Below are 9,439 nucleotides of genomic sequence, written 5' to 3' on the forward strand. Positions count from 1 at the left end.
ATCTAAGAGAAGAATTAATTTCTCCCCTTTTAAGAGATCATAGATTGACCTCAGGCCAGGAGAGAGTGGAGTTTTTACTCGCAGACTTGGACGATTTCATCTCTGCAAGAGTTGCCAAGTTTCTTTGCATTGCAAGTAAACTTCACAGAAGAAATGTTGAGAGGGTAGATGAGGGCAAAGCACATTAGGAGGGTGAACAGATTTTATTTATTTGAAACTTTCTTATGTACGATACTGTAGTTTTTATTGTATTGTTCCTATTGTAGTTTCTGTTGATGCTACTGATGTGATGAGATGTATAGTTTTCTGTGTGGTTATCTTGTAATGAGAGGCTGTTGGCTTTAATAACAATAAAGTTGAAGTCTAGCAAAAGGAGGCATCTGTACGGTGAAGGCATTGCTTTTGTAATGTTTTATCAATGTTGTAGGTAAAACAAAAGTGACATGTCTACAAGAGGAGCATTCGTACCAGTAGCATAGTCAACATTGGACAAGGGGGTGACAAATGTTCCTGGGCTGCCAGGGTCAGGGGCTCCCCCTTATCCATCCCTTGGGGCACGCCCTTGTCCACCATGGCTCTGCCCCTCCCCCAGGACACACCCCATGTCCCCCTCCACCACAGCTCACCCTCACCCCTTTGTCCTCCTCCTGGATCCAGCTGGTGAACAAAGCATTCACAGGGTAGACGTTTGAGGCATGACCCCCCTCACCCCCTCAACGGTGTGTCCCATTGCTACTCAGATTCAATGTAAAGAAGGTCTATGGAAAAGAATTAAAAAATTCAGTCAGTGAATGTGACCCACTCCCAATTGTAGTTAGAAAGAAGGCACTTGTCTCATGTAATGTTACATACTTTTTTACACTTGGCCAACTTCACTTTGAGCTGATGGCATACATCACACATGTAACATTTTTGTTATTCATCTTGACTTCTTTACAAAATATTCCTGAAGGTTCACAACAGCATAGTAACAATCCAGTTATACAGCAACTAGAATTGGTAACTGAGAATCCTCCTTGCTTGCCTTGTGCAAATAATTTCATACCCATGATGCAAAGAATTATGGAAGATGGGCAATGTTTTATGTGGCAAATGTGCTGGAACTGTATGCTGCAGATCCTGTCACAGTGACACGGAACTTCTTGAAGGATGGAAATTTCGCCCTTGCAAAATGTGATGTGCCTTTCATACAGGTGTTCCAGAAAAGGCTATAAAGCATGAACATGAACATGAATGGAAAAGGCAACTTTATCAGAATCACAAGCCAGGAGCACTTGCTGGAAAAATACTTCATCATTGTTCCAATATTGTTGAAGATTTTAGTATGGACAGAGGAGTAATTCACAAAGAATCTAGTTTCTTCACCATGAACTGTAATCTGAGAACAAAGTAAAGGCAGAGTCAGAACTATTGCTCGGCACAGAAATCCATACTGACAACTTTTATATAATCAGATGTGCGGTTCCCTGCAGCACATTAGTGCTGAAAACTGAGGTGATCTCAGAACTGCTGCTTTTGAAAAGATGATCAATGAATGAAAGAAGACATGCACTGGAATACAGTACACAAAAGCTTTCATATTTCAAGGACACAGGAACAAAGATGTTGGTTAAAAATAAAAAAAATCAAAGGAACACCCACATCAGGATACAAAGAGTGCTAACTGCTCTCTAGGTTGCTGTGGTTGCCAAGAACCATCCATTATGCTTTATGGGAACTCTACCACTGTTTTCCTGGTTATGAACATTTCCAAGATCAGCCAGATGCACAAATAACAAGCAGATTTTATTATCCAGCTTACCAGTCCGTGTGTACAATAGCAACATGTTCTGCTGATTGATGTTATGCATCAAATTATGCATAATGTATGGATAACATAATTTATGCATAACATACCTCGCATCAATACCTCACGTGATACAGCTTCAAATTCAGAGCAATATTTAGTAATTCTAGATTCTAATACTAATACCCCTGTTAACTGAGCAAAGAAGCACCTTTTAAAAGTGGTGATTCTCTTTTTCACAGTGGGGAGAGCAACTGGCCCTATCGATCCCCAGCACAGCATCCCTCCAATGGCTGTTGCTGGTGTCCCATGTTTCTTTTTTAGATTGTGAGCCCTTTGGGGACAGGGAGACTATCTATTTATTTATATCTATGTAAACTGAAATTGAATCCAAACAAGACGGAGGTAATGTTGGTCAGTAGGAGAGCCAATCGGGATGAGGAGATTTTACTGGTTCTGCATGGGGTTGCACTCCCCTTGAAAGAGCAAGTACACAGCTTGGGGGTATTACTGGACCCGACTCTGCTTTTGGAAGCTCAGGTGGAGGCGGTGGCCAGGGGTGCCTTTGCACGGCTTCGGCTAGTGCGCCAGCTGCGTCCCTTTCTCGAGAAGGCAGATCTGGCCACAGTTACCCATGCCTTAGTCACGTCACAGCTGGATTACTGTAACATGCTCTACGTAGGGCTGCCCTTGAAGAATATCCAGAAACTGTAGCTAGTGCAAAATGTAGCAGCTAGGATTTTATCTGAAGCTGCCTGGTGGGAGCACATCACACCCATTTTGAAAGAGCTGCACTGGTTACCAGTTTGTTTCTGGGTCCAATTCAAGGTGCTGGTTTTGACTTTTTAAGCCCTTAACAGTTTGGGCCTGGGATACCTGAGGGACCGCCTGCTCCCAAGGGTTGCTGCCCGCTTGACAAGGTCATCTGAGGGGCTCTGCTCCTGGTGCCGACAATGAGGGAGGCTCGGTTGTCATGCACGCAGGACAGGGCCTTCTCTGTTGCTGCCTCCAGACTCTGGAATGCTCTCCTGGTGGCTATTTGTTCCTTGGTCTCCATCACAGCTTTTAGAAAACATGTTAAATCGTGGCATTTTACCCAGGCTTTTATTTGATTGTCTCTGCTGCTGCTTTTTGTAATCTGTATTGCTTTTATGCTTTTGTTTTATGTTTTAATGAAAGGCAGTATATAAATTTAATATAAATAAATTAAATTAAATAATCCGCTTTGGGAACTTTTATTGAAAAGCAGTAAAGAACTATTTGTCATATTCGTCATATTCGTATTTGTAATAGAATTCTAGAATTCTAATTAGAACTCTTGTGCAACATCCAAAATAAATATAGGGAAAATCCATATTTTGGGTTTATGAGGTCTCCCTTTGTGCCTTTGAACTGAAATCAGCATTCTGAAAAAGCACATGACCCTTCAAAGTGAAAGTTAACATTTTGTTATGTCATCCTTGTCCATTTGCACAAATATGTGTGAACCAATGGGAGTTACATGAAAAATCTATTTTTTATTTGAATAGTAACGCAAGTTTAACTTCATGGGGTGTTCTGAAGACAGTGAAAGGAAACAAATAAAGATGTCCAAAGGTTCAGAGCAGGGATTCTCAATCTTGGGTCCCCAGATGTTATTGGACGTCAACTCCTATAATCCCCAACCAAAGGCCACTGGGGCTGGGGATTATGGGAGTTGAAGTCCATCAACATCTGGGGACCCAAGATTGAGAACCCCTGGTTTAGAGTACCGGACAACTGCCCTCTGACTACTGATAATGGATTGGCAAAACAAAATGAGTAGTCTACATGAATCCCTAAAGAGAGAAACTTACAGAGCAATCCTATGCATGTCTACTCAAAAGCAAGCCCCACTGTCTTCAGGTCTAGCCCAAGCTCCCAGTGTCTGAGGCAGTATGGTGGGACAGCACCCTCTGTATGTCATGCACCAGTCCCCACTCTACGCCATGTAGCTTCAAGTGGTAGGGTTGTCTCCTATAAGTGAGGACAAGCCTTCCCTCCAGGACTCATTTTCCAGGATAGGCTGTAGTTAAGAGTGTACCTGAATTGTGGTTCAAGCACTAGGGATGTGCACGGAACCGCAACGGGGTGGTTCAAAGGCGGCAGGGGTGCCCCTTTAAGAATGGGGGAGGGTGCACTTACCCCTCCTGCCACTTTCCTCCCACCGGCGTTCTTTCTAAAGAAAGCTGATCGGGGTGGCAACCCCGCCACCCTGTTGGCCAGATATGGCCGGAAGTCCCCGACGTGCCTGCACGTGCCAGTGTGCACAGGCGCATCGGGGAATTCCAGCCATATCTGGCCAATGGGGACAACAGGGCGGCAGAGAGGTACGCTGCCACCCTGATCAGCTTTACTAACAAAGGACACTGGCGGGGGTAAAGTGGCGGAAGGGGTAAGTGCACCCTCCCCCACTCTTAAAGCAGCACCCCCGCTGCCTTCGATCTAGCGGAACCACCGGTTCTTTGGAGCAGTTCGGAGGTCCATAAAAGGCCTCCGAATCAGTTCTGTGCACTTCCCTATTAAGCACCAGTTCGGAGCTGCAGGGACGGAAGAAGGAGCTTCAAGAAAGAGGAAGGCATGTCCTTATTGGCTCTCTGCCACCCCCATGCAGCTTCCTGCTGGTGCGACGCTTGGCCCAAGTACCCATGTGCGACGCCCAGCATGCGCATGGTGTCCGCAGATGCACGGGCGTCTGAGATTGCTGACCAAGCAAATGGCACCCGTGCATGTACAACATTTATATTCAACCAAGGTTTCCTAAGCAGTTTACATAGAGAAATAATAACGAAGAATAAAATGGATCCCTGTCTCTAAAGGGCTCACAGTCTAAAAAGAAACATAAGATAGACACCAGCAACAGTACTGTGCTGGGGGTGGATAGGGCCATTCACTCTCCCCCTGCTAAATAAAGAGAATCACCACATTAAAAAGCTTCCTCTTTGCCCAGTTAGCAAGGGTACAGATGCCATATGCGTGCTGGCACCAGGTGGGGATTTTTGGGCTGAGTGCCGCCCCAGCAGAAAGCTGCATGGGGCAGTGGAGAGCAGGTAAATCTCCCACCCTCCCTGCAGTGTCGAACTGGTGCTCAAACTGTGATTCGTGCACACCCCTAGCTGTAGTTCTTTGATGATGTGCTGGTGAAGCCTGGGCTGGGAGCGGTAGGTGACAACCAGTGACATTCTGTTACCTTCTTCTCTGAGTCTGTCGCATCTCAGATGACTTCTGGAGATTAGTTTAGCTTATCTTTCCCCATTCCCTCACCAGTGGAAAAGAATCCCACAAATGCACAGCAGTAATCTGTTAATCTATAACCACAGAATCATAAAGTTGGAAGAGGCCTTGTAGGCCAAGCCCAACCACCTGGTTGATGTAGGAAATCTAGAGCTAGGACATCCCCAACAGATGGCTGTCCTGCCTTTGCTTGTAAACTCCAGCAAGCAAGAACCTACTACCCCACTAGAGAATTGGTTCAATTGTTCATCTGCTCTGTTATGAAGTTTCTCCTTCTGCTCAACTGAAATCCACCCTCTTGCATTTAAGCTTTCCAGATTTAGTCCTGCCCTCTGAGCAGCAGAGGACAGGTTTTTGCCCTCTTCATTGTGACTGATAGTCTTTCAAGTATCATAGCTCACACCAGTGCTCTGTTCTCCACGATAAACTAGACTAGAGCACCTGTTAAATGGACTGAATTAAATGCCATACAGTATTATTTATATCTGAAAATTGATCTGACTACATTATCAAATACATTTGATATAAAAGAAGTGCTGCTGTTAACAATTAGAGATAGAATGTTGTGGTGGTATACCCAGTGACAGTTCTTTGTATGTTGGATTGCTTTTTGTATTTGTATTGTTCTGGTGCAATAATTAATCAGTCTTTCAATCAGTGTTGGAGAACTGAATGGATGCTTTTTGCTTCATATGTTGGAATTGATGGCAATCTTTAAAGTAAGAAATAATTTTCCTGCTTTCTGGTTCATCTGTTTTCATGAAGAGGTTTCAGATCTCCTTGGTCACTCCTGTTACAAAAGTGACATGCTGTAATTTGAATTACACAGCAGTTTGTGGCACATTTTTTTAAATGCTAGATTACCCTTCTTCATCCTAGGAATTTAAAGCAAATGCTATCAAATGTCATCAGATGCGTAACCAGGGTGGGGCAGGCAGGGCACGTGCCCCAGGCACCAGTTGCAGGAGGGCGCCAAGTGCCTGCCATGCCCCACCCCCAATCGCCACAATTGTGTGTGTTTTTTTAAGGGTTTTTTGTTGAAAATCCCCGCCGGCAGGGCACCCGCTGCCGCCCCCACTCACGCAGCTGGGAGGACAGAGATCTGAGTCCTGGGGAGAGCCTGCGCCCCACCCTCCCCGGGCACTGACTTTCCGGTTATTTTCAGGGAGCCTTTGCTGCCTGTAAGTCTCTATTCCCCTTCCTCTCCCTCCAGAGAGGGAGAGAAAGGGAAAACAGAAGCTTTCAGGCAGCAAATCTGCCCTGAAATGAGACTGAAGAGCTCGCTCCAGCTCTTTAGAGCTTGAGGCCATGCCCCCTTTGCATGTGATATCATCACATGATACATCACATGCAAAGGGGGCATGGCCTCAAACTCTAAAGAGCCGGAGGTAGCTCTTCAGTCTTTTTTCAGAGCAGGCTTGCTGCGTGAAAGCAGCTCTTCACTCAAAGGTGTGGTCCTTATTCAGTAAGAAACATTCTGTAGGCAACCCCTCTCCCCATCCTGTTCAAATCCCATCTTCCTTTCTTTGGGTGGGCTTTTCTCTGTGCTCTGTTGTTAGAGGGGGTTAGAGGGGAGGAGAGGAGAGGAGAACAGGTACTTAACTGTGCTGGCTTGCCCTTCCAGCAGCACCAGTTTGTTAAAAATTGATTTTGTGATTTAAGTCTTGTCTTTTAAAAGAGTTGACTATTAAAATGTGCAGTAAATCATGTGTAATTGAAAAAGGCTTGTAATTGTAAATGTAAGTGAAAAAGATTGTTTTACACCTAAAAGTTGAAGACACTTTCTAGAACTTACAGTGTATTTCATTTACTGCCAGGCATGCACACAAATGTAGAAAAAGACTTGTATTAATGTGCATAAACAATGTAGTCACCAAAATAAACTTTAAAAAGCTTAATATGCAGAGACCGCTTCTATGAGGTGGATGAATACAAGTGTAATTGATGGATTTCTTTATGACTTTTCCTGAGAGCCAGCATAGTGTAGTGGCTAGAGTGTTGGACTAGGACTGAGAAGACCTGAGTCTGAATCCTCATTCAACCATGAGTCTCACTGGGTGACTTTGGGCCAGTCATGTATCTCTCAGCCTAACCTACCTCACAGGGCTGTTCTGAGGATAAAAAAAACCCCATGTACACCACTCTGAGCTCCTTGGAAGAAGAGAGGGTTATAAGTGTAAATATAAATTTTTAAAATGGGCACATGGATAAACAAAATCTCTCTTCCTATGCTGTTTGCTCTGATGTATTGGAAGGGGAAAGGAGGGAACAGTTTGATCAACATTCCAGAATAGTTCATAAGTATACCCCTTAAGAATTAATTTATTAGTTTCTCTCTCTTCCTTGCCCAAACCTTGAGATTCCTCAGCAATAGCCCTGCCTGCTCATTTTGTGTATCTTACTCTTAAGATGGAGTGGGTTTTTCGTTTGTTTTTATTGCATGATGTAGCTGTATGTGCATGTAGGCTGACTTGTGTTTTGGAGGAGGCACTGAGGCTGTAAGGCCCCACTCTGAATGCAGGTGTGCACACACTGCCTTGATAGTGGTTAGAGTGCTGGACTAGGACCAGAGAGACCCTAGTTCACATCCCCATTCAGCCATGAGACTTGCTGGGTGCCTCTGGGCCAGTCACTTCTCTCTCAGCCTAACCTACTCCACAGGGTTGCTGTGAGGAGAAACTTATGTACACTGCTCTGGGCTCCTTGGAGGAAGAGTGGAATATAAAAAATGTGAATGTTGCTGCTTGCTGGCAGATAACAGCTGGGGCGGGCGGGCAGGCAGGGGGTTGCTAATACACACTGCTGGATTCGGAATGCAATAATGCTGATTGGGGAATGTAAGGACTACATCCAGTCTCCAGTACCTCTCTGAATAGCTGATAGGTGTGATTCCTGCTTTCTGAAGAAGACTATATCTGTGCTGCCTCAGCAATTTGCATCAGTGAAAGCAAGTAAGGTGCACTTATAATTTTCAGTTAGTGCCATAATTTGTTAATTAAAAGATTAACAAGCTTGACTTTTATTTTTGAGCTGATATTATGGTGAAGTTATCTGAAAGATGGGTGTCAGATATTTGGGGGGGTGGGGGGCGCAATTTCAGTGCTTGCCCTAGGCGCTGTTTTCCCTAGATACGCCTCTGAATGTCACGTGGTTTCCATCAAATACCACATGGCTTCCTATCCAGGTAATGGGCAAGAGCATCACTATTTAGCATCAAATTTTATTTGCTACCTGATTGCCACTTTACCTTGGCAAATTATGGACAGACTAATGGACAAAATGAGTAGGTCACTGAGGGGCTTATTGCAGACACAATAGACACGTTGCATTTAATAATTAACATAATTAAAACCAATTTGGAAAACAGGTTATTAATAACTGATGGTAATCATAGCCTCTTATCATCCTAAGCAGCAGTTTGTTTTTTTAGAGAATGATTAAATGTTATGCATTGTAATGGGGGGGGCACACTTTGAAAGCATACTTGCTATTACTCTTTAGGGTCTCAAAGACCCCTACCAAATGGGAGGATGTGGCTTTAAAAGGGGCTTAGACAAATTCATGGAGGGCAGATCTATCAAAGGCTACTAGTGTCTGGTGGCTGAGGGCCACCTCCAGCCTCAGAGGCACGTTGCCTCTCAATACTAGCTGCAGGTGAGCAAAAGCAGGCAAGGGGATATGCACATACCTCTTGCCTGTGGGCTCCCCAGAGGCATCTAGTGGGCCCCCATGTGAAACAGGATGCTGGACTAGATGGGCCTTGGGCCTGATTCAGCAGGGCTGTTCTTATGATCTTAACTATTCAGAAACTGAAAGAAGAATTGTTTGCAATTTGATCTGAAATATATATTCTGGCATTACCAAAATATGGACCACAGACTCGGGGCCCATTATAAAGAATAAGTGGCTTTAAAAAGGGATTAGCCAGCTAAACTCCATGCTCTCTGAGTACCAGTTGCTGAGGAACAGTGAATGAGAGAGGGCTGTTGTTGCCTTCTTCATATTCTGCATGTGGCTCTTGGAAACAATTTCAGTTTTTAGATGCCGGACTAGAAAGATGAAGCTTCACCTGATAGAGCATGCTTCTGACGCTCTTAGCAACGCTCCCCAAAAGCAACATGTCCACTTTAGCTTCAGCTTCCCCGTCTCCATCATGGTGAAGCCACCCTTGACAACCCCAGTAGCCTTTGCCAGGGCCAAAGATGGTTCCCTGTATGAGTTCACCAGCCCAATTTCGTCATTCCCTCTGGGTAGAGAGATGGACAAACTTCCACAAAACCAAGATGGCGTCTGCCACAGCCCGTGACTGCGCAATATGGCCGATCTCCTTGTATAAGAGCCTGCCAGAATCCAAAATGGCGCTCGCGAGTGCTTCAACGCACATGATCACTTTCGCTTGCT

General features: G+C 44.7%; 1 long non-coding RNA gene across 1 annotated transcript; it reads right to left on the bottom strand.

Annotated features, from left to right (window-relative positions):
• Positions 1-1,230: 1,230 nt before the first annotated feature.
• LOC128325915 (uncharacterized) lies at positions 1,231-9,364 on the bottom strand. Its single transcript, XR_008307736.1, has 2 exons — positions 9,108-9,364; positions 1,231-1,378 (listed from the first exon to the last, which is right to left on the bottom strand). It is a non-coding gene; the product is annotated as an uncharacterized LOC128325915 (long non-coding RNA).
• Between the last annotated feature and the right edge of the window lie 75 nt (positions 9,365-9,439).

The sequence above is a fragment of the Hemicordylus capensis genome, chromosome 5 (genome assembly GCF_027244095.1).
Source record: "Hemicordylus capensis ecotype Gifberg chromosome 5, rHemCap1.1.pri, whole genome shotgun sequence".
Taxonomy (NCBI): domain Eukaryota; kingdom Metazoa; phylum Chordata; class Lepidosauria; order Squamata; family Cordylidae; genus Hemicordylus; species Hemicordylus capensis.